The following is a 15,503-nucleotide window of genomic DNA, read 5'->3' as shown; positions in this document are numbered from 1 at the left end:
TGCGAACAATGGCCATAGCATCTTGGTAGTTCTGCTGCATAGCTCTGGGACTCCCTGCAAAACTCGACGGCAAAATGACGATACGACCGACAGGACGTTGGTTATCAGCAGCAACGTTCTGGACGTGGTCCAGTAGTCCTCTGTATTCCATGGCTCTAAGGGTTTCCTGATTTTGTTTGAAGTATTGCAGTCGATTTGCTTCTGCCTTGCAATAACCGTCGACAACATACTGCTGGAACAATTTCCCCGAAGAATGGATAGTGCTGAATTCATTTCGAATAGCCAGTCGGTAGGCATAGAATTCACGATGAGTTACCTTGTTTCGAACCGCAGTCTGTCGCAGGTGAGGCATGTTTATCATCCATCCAGGCTCGCCATGTGGAAAGAGAATGGGATATGTCATGGGATCAATGTGAGAGGAAAGTGGAGAGAGATTGTGTAAGCCCTGGTCATGCAAATGAACCTGGAAATCCCTGTTTGCAGGTGGTTCACCATCTTGTCCACTAACGAAGACAGCAGCAATTTCATCAGCAGTTGGTATGTTGTAACGTCTTTGGTCGTCTGCACACAGTCGACGAAAATGCATTTCCAAGGTAGAAGGGAGGCGATCTTCAAGGACAGCTTTCCTGATTTCTTCCTGTTCACGCTCGAACATAGTCTTGTAACATGTGACATAAGGATTAACGTCAGATAGTATGTTGTGCAGTTCTGCCATCAATTCTTGCAAACATCTGTGATTCTCAGGTCGATTCATACGTTCCTTTGTAGCTTGAGCTGTATCCAAAATAAATAATTGTGCAAATTGTGCTTGTTCATGTACATGTGATGGATGTAATGGACCACAGCGATGGTAAATTTGACCGTGGATTTTGAAACAGTATGGTCCATTTCCTGGAGGAGATGAGATCTGAGCACCCATTGATGCAAAAGCTAATGCCGAATTGTAATTCCGGATATTGTCTCGGAAGTTGCGACATTTTCCATCGTCACCCTGATAAAGTTGTTGCAGTCGAGCAGGTACGGCAAATAGTGGAGGCAATTTAACTTTTCCCTTGGAACAACACAGTGTAAATCCATCCCCTTGTCCTGTTGATTCATTTGTGAAATGGTGTGCAGAACAGTACACACATGGTGACGTCATTGGACCGCATTTATGCTCTTGAACAATATTATCGGATACTTCGGCCGGATCCATTATGGCTGCGGTTGTATATGTTTGCTGAGCACTCCAACGTCTTTGTTGCTCAGCATGCCGTGCGAGTCTGTGTTGGCGTTCATCGACGGTCTCGTTCTCGCACCTCATCGTTGTTGCAGCAGCATCCTGTGCGAGTCTGTGTTCACGTTCGTCGAGGGTCTCGTTCTCCCTCCTCATCGTTGTTGCAGCAGCATCCTGTGCGAGTCTGTGTTCACGTTCGTCGAGGGTCTCGTTCTCCCTCCTCATCGTTGTTGCAGCAGCATCCTGTGCGAGTCTGTGTTCACGTTCGTCGAGGGTCTCGTTCTCCCTCCTCATCGTTGTTGCAGCAGCATCCTGTGCGAGTCTGTGTTCACGTTCGTCGAGGGTCTCGTTCTCCCTCCTCATCGTTGTTGCAGCAGCATCCTGTGCGAGTCTGTGTTCACGTTCGTCGAGGGTCTCGTTCTCCCTCCTCATCGTTGTTGCAGCAGCATCCTGTGCGAGTCTGTGTTCACGTTCGTCGAGGGTCTCGTTCTCCATCCTCATCGTTGTTGCAGCAGCATCCTGTGCGAGTCTGTGTTCACGTTCGTCGAGGGTCTCGTTCTCCCTCCTCATCGTTGTTGCAGCAGCATCCTGTGCGAGTCGGTGTTCACGTTCCTCAACTGTCTCGTTCTCCTGTCTCATTCGTTTTCTTGCTGCAACCTGTTCAAGTCTGCATTGACGTTCGTCGACGGACTCGTTCGCCCTTCTCATTCGTTTTCTAGCTGCATCCTGTTGAAGTCTGCATTGACGTTCGACGACGGACTCGTTCTCCCGTCTCATTCGTTTTCTAGCTGCATCCTGTTCAGGTCTGCGTTCTTCATCCATTTTGGAAATGGAAGTTTCCACGCACCGCATGAATTGTCACGATCCTCAATAGGAAGTGTCTCATAATTATCAAATGACAAATGGCAAGTAAATTACATTGTGAAAATTTAATATTTCAAATAGACCTATTTAAAGTGTATGCGCAAATAACTAATAAATAAAAAAACGAAGAAATATGTCTCGGTAATTTCCTGAACTCGGTAATTTCTCGGTAATTTTACTTCCGGCTAAAAATGTTGAATGAAATAAAAACGAAGAAATATATGTCGTTTTGTGACGACTGTCACCAAAGGTAAACGGTGAATTCACTCGGTTTATTCGGTTCGGCTCGGTTTAAAGAAAAAGCGATAATGTCGAAATGTTGACGTCTGTGTCATGTTGGGCGGTGTATGATACTTGTTGGCTGTTGGGCGGTGATATGGTGTATTTTTAAAAATATATCTCTGCGTTTTCCCGCGTTGCTGACACCGAGTCTAAAACCATGATGGTGAGTTATATTGGAGATAAAGGCGTGAGAGAGACTCAATGGCCTTGAAGTTACAGGCATTTGAGAATTCATTTCGTTCTATAAACGGCAACTTTCATCGGATTTTCTTCTCTTTTTTTTTCAACCGAGTCTAAAACTATGTTAGCGACTGTGAAAAATGAAATGATATATCGAATTTAAAATAGATATCGACACATTGCCGTCGGTGTCATGTTGGGCGGTGTATGATACACCATGACGCGATTTAAAAAAATATATCTCTGCATTTTCCCGCGTGTGTGGAATGTTTGTGGAAAATTAAAGATTTCAAATAAACCTATTTAAAGTGTATGCGCACATAACTAATAAAAAAAACGAAGAAATATCTCTCGGTAATTTCCTGAAACATATTTTACTTCCGGCTAATATGTTGAATGAAATAAAAACGAAGAAATATATGTCGGCATCATTGTTGACGTTTTTGTGACGACTATCATCAAACGAAATAGTAATATATCATAACGGAAAAGCAAAAGCGAATTTTTAATATATATCGACACATTGCCGGCGGTGTCATGTTGGGCGGTGTATGATACACCATGACGCGATTTTAAAAAATATATCTCTGCATTTTCCCGCGTGTGTGGATTGTTCTCAATTATTGCTGACACCGAGTCTAAAAGTAAAACCATCGATAAAAATGAAATCATATGGTGAGTTAGATTGGAGATAAAGGCGTGAGAGAGACTCAATGGCCTTGAAGTTACAGGCCTTTGAGAATTCATTTCGTTCTATAAACGGCAACTTTCATTGGATTTTCTTCCCGTTTTTTTTCAACCGAGTCTAAAACTATGTTAGCGACTGTGAAAAATGAAATGATTTATCGAATTTGATTTGAAATAAAACTGGGGGAGAGCAAGACACCACGGGCCTACAAAACAGGACTCAAAGCTATGCGAGTTAATAAAATGGTGGATATTTGTTTATAGCCACTCCCAGAATGGGTGGAGCTATAATAATAATAATAATAATGCATTTATTTTATATAGCGCTTTTCAGGAAGCCCAAAGACGCTTTGACAGAGTGCAAAACATAACGCATAGCAAAACATAAAGACAATTGCAAAAAAAGAAGAATCAATAGGGAAATATTCAAAGCACAAAGGAGGGAGAAGGAGAGGAGATAGTCAGGGGTTAGATGCTGTGGGTTAAATGTTGAATGCAGTGTTGAACAGGTGGGTCTTGAGTGATGTTTTGAATGTGGTGAGTGAGGAGGAGTCTCTGATGGTGTGAGGTAGCGAGTTCCAGAGGGTGGGAGCAGCGATGGAGAAGGCCCTGTCCCCCCAGGATCTAAATTTGGTCCGGATGGGGGGGGTCAGGAGGTTGGTACCAGCAGAGCGGAGGTTGCGGGTGGGAGTGTGTCTGGAGAGGAGGTCAGCCAGGTAGGATGGGGCCAGGTTATGGAGGGCTTTGTAGGTCAAGAGGAGGATTTTGTACTGGATTCTCTGGGAGATGGGGAGCCAGTGAAGCTTGTAAAGGACGGGGGTGATGTGGTCACGGGTCCGGGAATGGGTGAGTAGACGGGCAGCGGAGTTCTGAATGTATTGGAGTTTATTGGTGATTGTTGAGGGTGAACCATAATGGAGCTATGGGTGGAGCTACTCTGCAAACCGAGTAAGCCACACCCCGGACAGACACCCAACAGATAGACAGACAGACAGACAGACAGAATCATCTACGGCTATTATAATATAGATAGATATAGATATATATCAATGTAATCTTGTTTAAAGTGGATATGTTTTACTTTACGAATGAGTAAAGTGCATAGAACTAACCGGTGGGCAAGAGAGTTAATTTAAGGAAACAGAATGTGTAATGCTCGTGGACTGCCATCTGTGTAGAAAAATAGCCTATGGTCAGGCCACTGCCCATAGGCTGCAAATTCTTCCTCAGCAGGTCAGAGTATTTGACCTCTTGAACAGAAATAAGTACAAGCTAGCCAAGAGAGCCAAATAAGGTTTTGGATAAGGTACACCCTGCATGCTCTGTAACATCAAAGGGTTTTGGGGCTTTAAAACCAGGAGAAAGTTGCGAGCAGCGCGCAGAGTGGACGGGGAACAACTGAAGACTGGTCAGCAACTGAACGAGCTTCAAAAGACCTACAGACCGAGCTTCAACCAAGACCTACCAAACGAGCTTCAACAAAGACGAACAAAGACTCATTAAAGATCTCGGCTTAGTATACAACAATTCTCAAGTATACAACAAATTCTGAAAAGTGAATAAAACATTGATTTTGCTAAACCGAGTCTCTTGAAGTTTTAGTAACATAACACCAGAAATTGTTAATAATTCTCCAAGAATTGCATGCGGGTCCACTTGTCCAGCAACATTGCCTGCGGGTCCACTTGTCATGCAACATTGCCTGCGGGTCCACTTGTCCAGCAACATTGCCTGCGGGTCCACTTGTCTAGCAACATTGCCTGCGGGTCCGCTTGTCATGCAACATTGCCTGCGGGTCCACTTGTCCAGCAACAATGCCTTCATGTCCGCTTGTCTAGCAACATTGCCTGTGGGTCCACTTGTCCAGAAACATTGCAAGCGGGTCCGATTGTCATGCAACATTGCCTTCGGGTCCACTTATCTAGCAACATTGCCTGCAGGTCCGCTTGTCATGCAACATTGCCTTCGGGTCCACTTATCTAGCAACATTGCCTGTGGGTCCACTTGTCTAGCAACATTGCCTGCGGGTCCACTTGTCCAGCAACATTGCCTGCGGGTCCACTTGTCTAGCAACATTGCATGCGGGTCTGATTGTCATGCAACATTGCCTTCGGGTCCACTTATCTAGCAACATTACCTGCAGGTCCGCTTGTCATGCAACATTGCCTTCGGGTCCACTTATCTAGCAACATTGCCTGTGGGTCCACTTGTCTAGCAACATTGCCTGCGGGTCCACTTGTCCAGCAACATTGCCTGCGGGTCCACTTGTCTAGCAACATTGCCTGCGGGTCCGCTTGTCATGCAACATTGCATGCGGGTCCACTTGTCCAGCAACATTGCCTTCATGTCCGCTTGTCTAGCAACATTGCCTGTGGGTCCACTTGTCCAGAAACATTGCATGCGGGTCCGATTGTCACGCAACATTGCCTGCGGGTTCACTTGTCCAGCAACATTGCCTGCGGGTCCACTTGTCTAGCAACATTGCCTGTGGGTCCACTTGTCTAGCAACATTGCCTACGGGTCCACTTGTCTCGCAACATTGCCTCCATGTCCGCTTGTCTAGCAACATTGCCTGCGGGTCCACTTGTCCAGCAACATTGCCTGCGGGTCCACTTGTCTAACAACATTGCCAACATGTCCGCTTGTCTAGCAACATTGCCTGCGGGTCCACTTGTCTAGCAACATTGCCTGTGGGTCCACTTGTCTGGCAACATTGCCTGCGGGTCCACTTGTCCAGCAACATTGCCTGCGGGTCCACTTGTCCAGCAACATTGCCTGCGGGTCCACTTGTTGAGCAACATTGCCTGCCTGTCCACTTGTCTAGCAACATTGCTTGCGGGTCCACTTGTTGAGCAACATTGCCTGCGGGTCCACTTGTCTAGCAACATTGCCTGCGGGTCCACTTGTCCAGCAACATTGCCTGCGGGCCCACTTGTCTTGCAACATTGCCTGCGATTCCACTTGTCCAGCAACATTGCCTGCGGGTCCACTTGTCTAGCAACATTGCCTGCGGGTCCACTTGTCTGGCAACATTGCCTGCGGGTCTACTTGTCCAGCAACATTGCCTGCGGGTCCACTTGTCTGGCAACATTGCCTGCGGGTCCACTTGTCTGGCAACATTGCCTGCGGGTCCACTTGTCCAGAAATATTGCATGCAGGTCCACTTGTCTAGCAACATTGCCTGTGGGTCCATTTGTCTAGCAACATTGCCTGCGGCTCCACTTGCCAAGCAACATTGCCTGCGGATCCACTTGTTTAGCAACATTGCCTGCATGTACGCATGTCATACAACATTGCCTGCGGGTCCACTCAGTCTGTGCACTTGGTTGAGCTCCATTAGGTCGCTATCTCCTTCTCGTCTCGGCAGGTACATTCTCGGGATGCATTGATTTTTATGCCTTCGCCGACAGAGTTGCCAGAGGCATTATGTTTTCGGGTTGTCCGTCAGTACGTCTGTCTGTCCGTGTTAAACCTCGTTTTTCTCAGCAACCATGTGTCGGATTGAGACCAAACTTTCAGGGTAGGAGTGACAAACATGCAGAATGGTTTTATGATAATTGTGACGTCATAGGTCACGTGGTGTGGCAGCCATCTTGGATTAAAAGCAAATAATAAAAATATATTTCTCAGAGTTTGAAATCATCCAAGCAAATTGTAAAGTACTGCAGATGTTTCACCTTTTTAAAATCTCTTTGGACGTTCTCTTATTTGATGCCAGGGTGTATCCATATCCTTGCTCATTCATGAGGTTGTTCAGTGGGTCCAAGGCCAGGCAAAACAGGAGGGGTGAGAGGCTGTTTCCCTGTAAGATTCCTCGATGTATCTTAACTCCTCGTATTGTGATCTTTCCAACCGAATGCTGTAATATCAATGTGGTATTCCAAAGCTCCATTGCTTTCTTTATCAGTTTGATTATTTGGGGGTTGATCTTGTACAAATGATGGCTTTTCATTATGCATGGATGTGGGGCACTCTGAAAAGCTTTTTTGTCGTCCATCCATGCTGAAGATAATTTAGTTCTTCTTGTATTGCAACTTCAAGTATGGTCTTGTTTAATAACAGGTGGTCTATCATTCCATAGCATCCTATTGCATCCCTTCTGTTCTTCGTCTTGGCCTCCTTATAGTCTACTTGCCAAGCCTATAGAGCCCTCTTGTGAACCCGGAAATGTTGAGTACCCCAACGTTTTAAGTTAGAAATGTACAGTATGGGTCCCCAGCACTTAGAAACTGCCGGATGCTAACTTGCATATGTTGGGCAATTAGCAAAATTCGCATTAATAGCATTAACCCTATCAAACATAGGCCTGGGACACTGAAATTTCTGTTTCGCTCTATTGCTCCGTTTGAATGCTTCGTGTGAGCAAACTATTTGAAGGATCTGTATGAAATTTGGACATAATACACTTAGACAGATATGCTTTCCGTGAGTGTTCTTATAAAAAATTTCCTGCGATCAAAATTTCATGTGAAAAAAGGGATGTAAAAGCCGTGGATTGTTTTTTACCCAACATGACTCCACCAGCTCTGAAAGAAGTCCCAAGAACTGATGCTTTCCAAGATGCCATCAAACAGAGTGTTTCAAGAGCACAGAAGAAGGATGCTGCTTGGCTCTCGCAGCTCCACTCTTCCCTCTTCCCCAGGACTGGGCAGCCTACAATGTTGTGCAAGATCTGATGACAGTGCTCCAAAGCTGAAGACGATAAGTGTCTTTGGACCACTGCTTGACTCGCCCCCTGCCCACCCTGATACAGTGCTCAGTACCATTGCCTACTTAGACACATCACTGAGGCAGCTTGGCATGAGCCACAGTCATATCACGTTTGACATGCAGCTGTACGTGATCGCTTGCTTGATCAAGTGGAGTGATTTGCAGCGATGGTCATCAGTGGTTCTCAGACCTGGGATGATGCACACTCTCATGTCATTCATCGGCTCAATCGGACAACTGATGAATTCAACAGGTGTGGAGGAGCTAGTCGGTGCATCATTTGGAGGCCTGAAATCCATCTTCAACGGGAAGGCCTGGCCCAAGGCTATGTGAGCCTTCCGTATGGGTGTGTCTGCTCTTCTTCATGACTTCTTAGAGGAGGGAGAGAAGACTCACGAGCAGATAACGGCATTCCTGGAGAAAGCCAGAGAGCACCCCACAGGCCGGCTATGGGTGGATTGTTTCATCACCCCTACCCTAATAGCTCACAGGTTCTGGCGAGCAGAAAGAGAGGGTGATTGGATGCTGCAACAACACTGCCTTGAAGAGATGCTGCCGTATTTCTTTGCTGCCGGTCATCACCACTATGCAAGATGGATCACATGGCATCTGCGCGACATGCAGTACCTTCCTGCTACTGCCAAGGATGACCTTTACGCTGGAAGCCATGTGTGCCGCCACTCTGATGATGCAGCTACAGTGAGTGGAGACATGTTTGGGGAGCAGACATGCATCAAGCAAGGGAAGGGAGTAGGAGGCATGAAGGGCATCTCCACCAACCCTGAGCAGGTCGCCGTGTGGATCCAATCTTTCGGCATCTGCTCCTATCTCTCCAAGTCATTGGATGAGATTTACGACGATGCTGAAGCACCGGATAAGACAATGAAGCCCAACAGACACAAAGAAGAGGGTAAAGGACGGCGGGAATTGGACGCGGAGGACCGGGCTAAAATCCTGAGAGTGCTACAGGAAAACTCCCATCCACTCACCATAGAGACCGCGACCCTCCACCATATCATAAATGGCCAGGTGGCAGATGAAAAGGTGAATGTGCAAGATGCATTGAAGATCGGACAGGACATAAGCACACTGTTCTCTTCATCACTTCCTGAGAGATTTCATGCGCCCAATAAGGTGGTGACAATGACATTCACCAAAAAAAGAGTGAAGGTCAATGCGAAGATCATATGTGACCTTGAGGCGTTGTTTGCTCGGCTGCTGGTGGTGGGGAGCAAGAGAAGTATGGAGCTCTCTGCCCTCTTTGACTACGAGATCGGCCCGGTCCCTGCATCCATCATCGATGAGTATGGATGCCTCAGGAAGGGTAACAAGTCTGTGATCGTCCAGCGTCTTGGACTCCTTGCCCCCAATCCCCACCCACCACATGTTGTACTCGTTGATGCATCGCAGCTTATCTACCACGTGGTGTGGCCATCGTCAGGCACTGTGGCTGACCTCGCAGCCAGCATGGGGCGCCGGCTTAATCGCTACATCACCGAAACATTTGTCATCTTTGACCGGTATGAGCAATTCTCTGCCAAAGACCACGAGAGGCAGAGAAGAGCTGGGGAGAGCTCAACAGAGTACCGACTCTCACTGACAACCCCTCTACCTAGCCGCGACAAAGTGATGAAGAACAAGACAAACAAACGGAGACTGGGTGAGCTCCTGTGCACACACAGCATAGGAGATCACATCAAGATGGTCAGCAAAGCAGACAGTATTGTCACTCATGACGAGGCTGACGTCTCCCTCATCTCATACATGTTGGATGCAGCCAGTCGCGGAGCTGAAACTGTCCGCATTCTCAGCGACGACACTGATGTTTTCGTACTCATGATCTATTGGTGCTGGAAGGTGGATATCACATGTAACCTGCAGATGGAGAGATGGGATGGCACTATTCTCAACATCAATTCGACAGTAGAGAATCTCGGTGATCAGTGTTGCTCCATCCTGGCTATGCATGCTCTCTCCGGATGCGACACCACCTCCTATCCCGCGGGGAAAGGGAAGGTGTCCGCACTCAAGGCCATGAGAGTAGTACCTGGTGACCTGCTTCACTTCATCGGAGAGGAGGGAGCTACTGATTTACAGATTACAGAGGCAGTGAGTGGTTTCTTCCTGGCTCTGTACAACGAGAGGGAGTCGGCATCTCTGAACGTCGCCAGATATGACATCTACCGAAAGCGCAAAACCCCCCCGGCACTGAAGACACTGCCTCCTACAGAGCGCAACGCTCTCCTCCATGGCCGGCGTGCCCATCTACAGGTGCTGCTTTGGAAAGCAGCAGACTGCCCTGACCCACCAGCTGTGGACATAACAGAGTTTGGATGGAATAAGAAGGAAGGCGAGAAGGGAGAGGAAGTCATCATGCCCATCCTGGATGCAAGCCCCGTTGCTCCTCCTGCCGTGTTGGAAATGATCAGCTGTAGCTGCAAAGCTGGGTTAAAGCCCTGTTTAACAGCAAAGTGCAGCTGCGTAGCTGCAGGCCTGGCCTGTACCAGCTACTGCTTCTGCAAAGGCTCTGATCGTACATGTTGCAACACACTCACACACTCACAGCAAGAAGAGCAATATGACAAGAATGTCGAGTCAGGAGAAGAAGTTGAAGACGATGAGGATGAGTTTTATGATGAGGATATGCTTTATAACAGTGCAGAGTAGTAGAAGTGCAAGACGCTCTTTCTTGATGGAAGTTTTATGTTGTGTAACTAGTGCACATCTTTTTCAGCTCTGATAATTTTGGGTATACTTGTGTTTTAATTTTGAGGATATTATTTACCCATAGTCATATTATTCTAGTTTGGTATGGTACTTGCCTTTGTTACCTCTAATACCTGTGAATAAAAGTGGAGCAATAGAGCGAAACAGAAATTTCAGTGTCCCAGGCCTATGTTTTATAGGGTTAATGCTATTAATGCTAATTTTGCTAATTGCCCAAAATATGCAAGTTAGCATCCGGCAGTTTCTAAGTGCTAGTGTCCCATACTGTACATTTCTAACTTAAAACTTTGGGGTACTCAACATTTCCGGGTTCACATTGCTGGCAAGTCGACTATTATTGTATTAGGTGATTGTAGATCATTTCTGTGATGATTCCCATCAGGAGTTTGTACGTTGTTGGCAGACAGGTTGGGGTCATGTTGATCCTCTGTAGCAAATGTGGATGTAGAACTGTTGGAGGAGTAACACGACAAACGCACTAACTAACACACACACACACACACACACACACACCGGTCCGTGAATTATAGTAAGGATTCATATCTGTTCTGCCATGTCCTTCAATACTCTCGGATGTTTACCCGGCATCAAAGCTTTTTCCTCTTTCGTCAACTCCAAGAAAGACCCAAACTAATGTGAAAGGCAAACAAATAACTAACACCAGGAGACGGGACTCCCGGCTTAACGTCCATCTGAGGGATGGACGTTAAGTTGTGGGAGAGCGGAGTTGTGGGAGATATGTTGAAGGCAACAGGAAGTTGGGGTGTGAAGAGAATGACAGAGATCTGTAATCTGGTGGTGAAAGAAGGCCGCATTCCAGTGGCTTGGGAACTGAGTACCCTCATCCCTCTATACAAGGGGAAAGGTGACCCTCTGGACTATGGCTCATATCGAGCGATAAAGCTATTGGAGCATGGAATGAAGGTATTGGAAAGGGTGTTGGAGAGGAGGATAAGGAAGAAGGTGAAGATCGACGAAATGCAGTTTGGATTTATGCCAGGAAGAGGAACGACAGACGCACTTTTCATTGTGAGGCAGTTGCAGGAGAAGTACATGGAGAAGAGGAAGAAGTTGTTTCTTGGGTTTGTTGATCTGGAGAAAGCATTCGATAGGGTTCCATGCGAAGTAGTGACATGGGCATTGAGGAAGTTAGGAGTGGAGGAATGGTTGATCAGAGTAGTGATGGCAATGTACAAAAGAGCGCGCACAGCTGTAAGGACGAAGGACGGGAACAGTGGTGAGTTTGAGGTGAAGGTGGGAGTGCATCAGGGGTCGGTACTAAGTCCAAGACTATTTGTAGCTGTGATTGAGGTGCTACCTCAGAACGTAAAGGAGGGTTTACCGTGGGAGTTGTTGTATGCAGATGATCTGGTGTTGATTGCAGAAAGTATGGATGGGCTGAAGGAGAAGATGAACAAGTGGAAGGAAAGTATGGAGACAAAAGGTCTGAAGGTGAATATCGGAAAGACGAAGGTGATGGCAAGTGGTAAAGCATGTGGTGAGGTGGAAAGAACTGGGAAGTGGTCGTGTGCTGTGTGCAGGAAGGGTGTCGGAGTGAACTCCATTCAATGTACAATGTGCGCTGAGGTGGTTCATCAAAAATGTAGTGGTCTGAGAGGGTCATTAACCAGTGTGGCAGCTACATTCAAATGTAAGGTGTGCACAGAGGGAGGTGCAGATGGAGGAAATGTTGAATTGGATCTTGGAGATGGTGTGAAGCTGGAAGGTGTGAAAACATTTTGCTACCTCGGAGACATGCTGAATGGAGAAGGTGGATCAGACTCAGCAACGGTTGCTGGAGTGAGATGTGCATGGAAGAAGTTTCGGGAACTGAGTGGCGTTCTGATGAGGAGGGGAGTGTCGTTGAAGCTGAAGGGAAATGTGTATGCTGCATGTGTGAGAAGTGTTATGATTTATGGGAGCGAGACATGGGTAATGAACGTAGAGCAGCAACGAAGGCTGGAAAGGGTGGAAATGCGAATGGTTCGGTGGATGTGCGGAGTATCGTTGAGAGAGAGGAAGACAAATGATGAATTGCGAAAGATGATGGGAATAGAGCCTGTGATTGGTGCTGTGAAGAGAAACAGGTTAAGATGGTTTGGTCATGTGTTGAGGAAGGATGAAAGTGACTGGTTGAGAAGAATGATGGAAATGAATGTAGAAGGAAGTAGAGGACGGGGAAGACCGAGAAAGACTTGGCTAAAGATGGTGGAAGAAGAAATGCGGGCAAGGGGGTTAACAGGGGGAGATGCAGAAAATAGGGCAAAATGGAGAAGACTGTCATGGGGACTGCAAGGCTAACCCCCGCTCTAGCAGGGAAAATGGCCTTAAAATGCATGTTGTTTGTTGTTGTTGAGGGACACGGCTCACATGTTGATGAATCACCTTACTTGTGAAACACCAGGATGGAAATTTATACCTGGGTCTGGATTCGAACCCAGGCTAGACAACTTGAAGGGGAGTATGCATATCTCTCGGCCATCCCGCCATCCCGAACTGTTATGATGCTCCAATAAAACTCGACTGAATCGACAAATAATGATCAATTGTTGTTCATTTCTTAACTCTCAGCACACAGGGTCGTTTCACGCCCGTGCCATCTGCACTCTGACATAACTCGCCGGAAATTGAAAGAGACCCGTTTGAACACGGAGAACATTTTGTACATCGATGCATGCCATCCTCCCCTTCATGTCCACAATTACGAAGAGCAATATAAAAAATAAAATAAAAAAGTACCAATATGTGTCCGAGGGTAGACTGCCCCAGTCAGGAAGCGGACAAGGGGATTATTTTGCCCCTGAATGAGTCAACGCGAAAATGAAACACAAAAACACACAACTTCACAGATTCAAACGGGAGGGTACTCTTCTCTGGCGCATTGAGCGTTGTGGAGGAACGGTGGATACAGAGTCCCAGGTCATTCTTTCAGTGTCCAAGACGAGCGGAGCGTTCGCGCAAGTTTTCGAGGAATCCGAGCCACCCGGAGCGGCCACGACAATCTCTGGTGGTGGTGGGTCAAACTGTTGTTCTGGCTGTGATAAAGCTGCAGGCTCGATTGACTGACAGTGACGGTCGGTCACATGATCCTGGTGTCGACAAATTTTGCGGCCGTTGTGCAGGAGAATCTCATAGGACAGTGGACCTGGCTTCTTGATGATGTCCCCAGATAACACGTCGCACCCGCGTCAAAGTTGTGGGCAAACACTGGATCTGCAATGTTGACACAGCGACTGTTGGACGACTTATTGTGCACCAACTTTTGATTAAAGCTGACTCTGATGGACATTTGACAACATGTCTGCTTTGAGATTGTCAAGCGCCGATTTCAGGTGTCGTTTCATCAACAACTCAGACGGAGTTGCACCTGTTGTTGTGATATTTGAGCAGGAGACGGGACAGCTTTGTCTCAAAGTTTCCCTTCCGAAGTTTCTGTAATCCAGATTTGTTGATTCCCGCCAAACGTTCGACCAAGCCATTCGAAGCCTGGTGATGTGAGCTGACAAACTTATGTTCCAAACTGCCTCTGGAAGCAACGTCAGCACAACTGTTCAGAATACGTGTCAAAATCTCCCCATGAGGGTCGAATTGTTCGATATGGCCGAAGGCAGTCATGCTCTGGGTGTTTACCTTCATCTCCATGTGATGTAACTCGACTGAATCGACAAACAACGATCAATTCTCGTATATTGATAAAACTCTCGTCACACATAGACATTTCACGTCCGCACCATCTGCACTCTCACGTCACTACCGGAAACTGAAAGAGACCCATTTGAACACGGAGAACATTTTGGACATCCATACGTGACAGATACTAAATAGAAAAAAAAACTTTTTTAGTTTTGAAAAAATATCTTTTTTTTGATGAAAAACGTTGGTTTGACACGAACTGATGTGTGTGTTTACTAAAAGGGGGTTCTTCTTCATTGTGAAATTGAGTGTGTGTTATTTACTTATTTCTGCTTTTGTTTACAAATCATGGTAAAATGTGTTTCATTTATCACTCGTTTTGGGACTCAAATGGTAATCGTCATGTTAAAACTTGATGTGACGGTAAATCTGATGATGACGTCAACATTTTTTCAGGATCCGGTATTTCAACATTTGGCGTCCCACCACAGGTCATAATCCGTCCATAAAGTTTTGGGATATCGTGCCATGTAACGTTTTTGAGCCGGCCATCTCTCAATGGTGAAAAATTTAAAATTTCTCCGGATTCGTCCTCGACACACTCAGCCATTATGACGTCACGACGGTTGGGCATGGTCACAATGATAGATAGAGACGTACATTGTTGACCTCACTTGGTGATCGACGAGCAGCAGAGAAGATGTGGTTTCTCATCGCGGTGTTGATACTCGCTCTTAGCCGAAGTTTTGTAACATCACGACCAACACAGCAGGTAACGGGTTTGTAAGAGATAATGTACTCGGGGAAGGTACACCACACGACAGGAGATACGTAGTTGTAGTTGTGAAATACTTTTGCTGTTTAAACCGGTAACTATGGAGACAACGAAAATGCAAATGACATCTCCTGTCACGGAGCTGGTAATCTGGGCCTGAGAGAAACGAACGAACTACCTATGGTGTCAAATCTTTTATGTAGTGTATGTTGAACAAACTCCTTAATCTAGGCCCCTATGAGATTTAGCTCCCGGTCTAGTACCACACATTGCACTCGTTTGTAAGGTGCAAATTGAGAACCGATAACATACAACTCAGGCTTGCCAAGGCTTAGTAGGTTGCGCACTCACCTTGAGCTGTCCTACCTGGGTTTGAATCTTGATCCATGCATAAACTGCCACCCTGGTGTTTCACGTGCAGAGTGGTAC

This window comes from Myxine glutinosa, chromosome 9 (genome assembly GCF_964187855.1).
Source record: "Myxine glutinosa chromosome 9, kmMyxGlut1.1, whole genome shotgun sequence".
NCBI classification, from domain to species: Eukaryota; Metazoa; Chordata; class Myxini; order Myxiniformes; family Myxinidae; genus Myxine; species Myxine glutinosa.
This window is presented reverse-complemented; position numbering follows the sequence as displayed.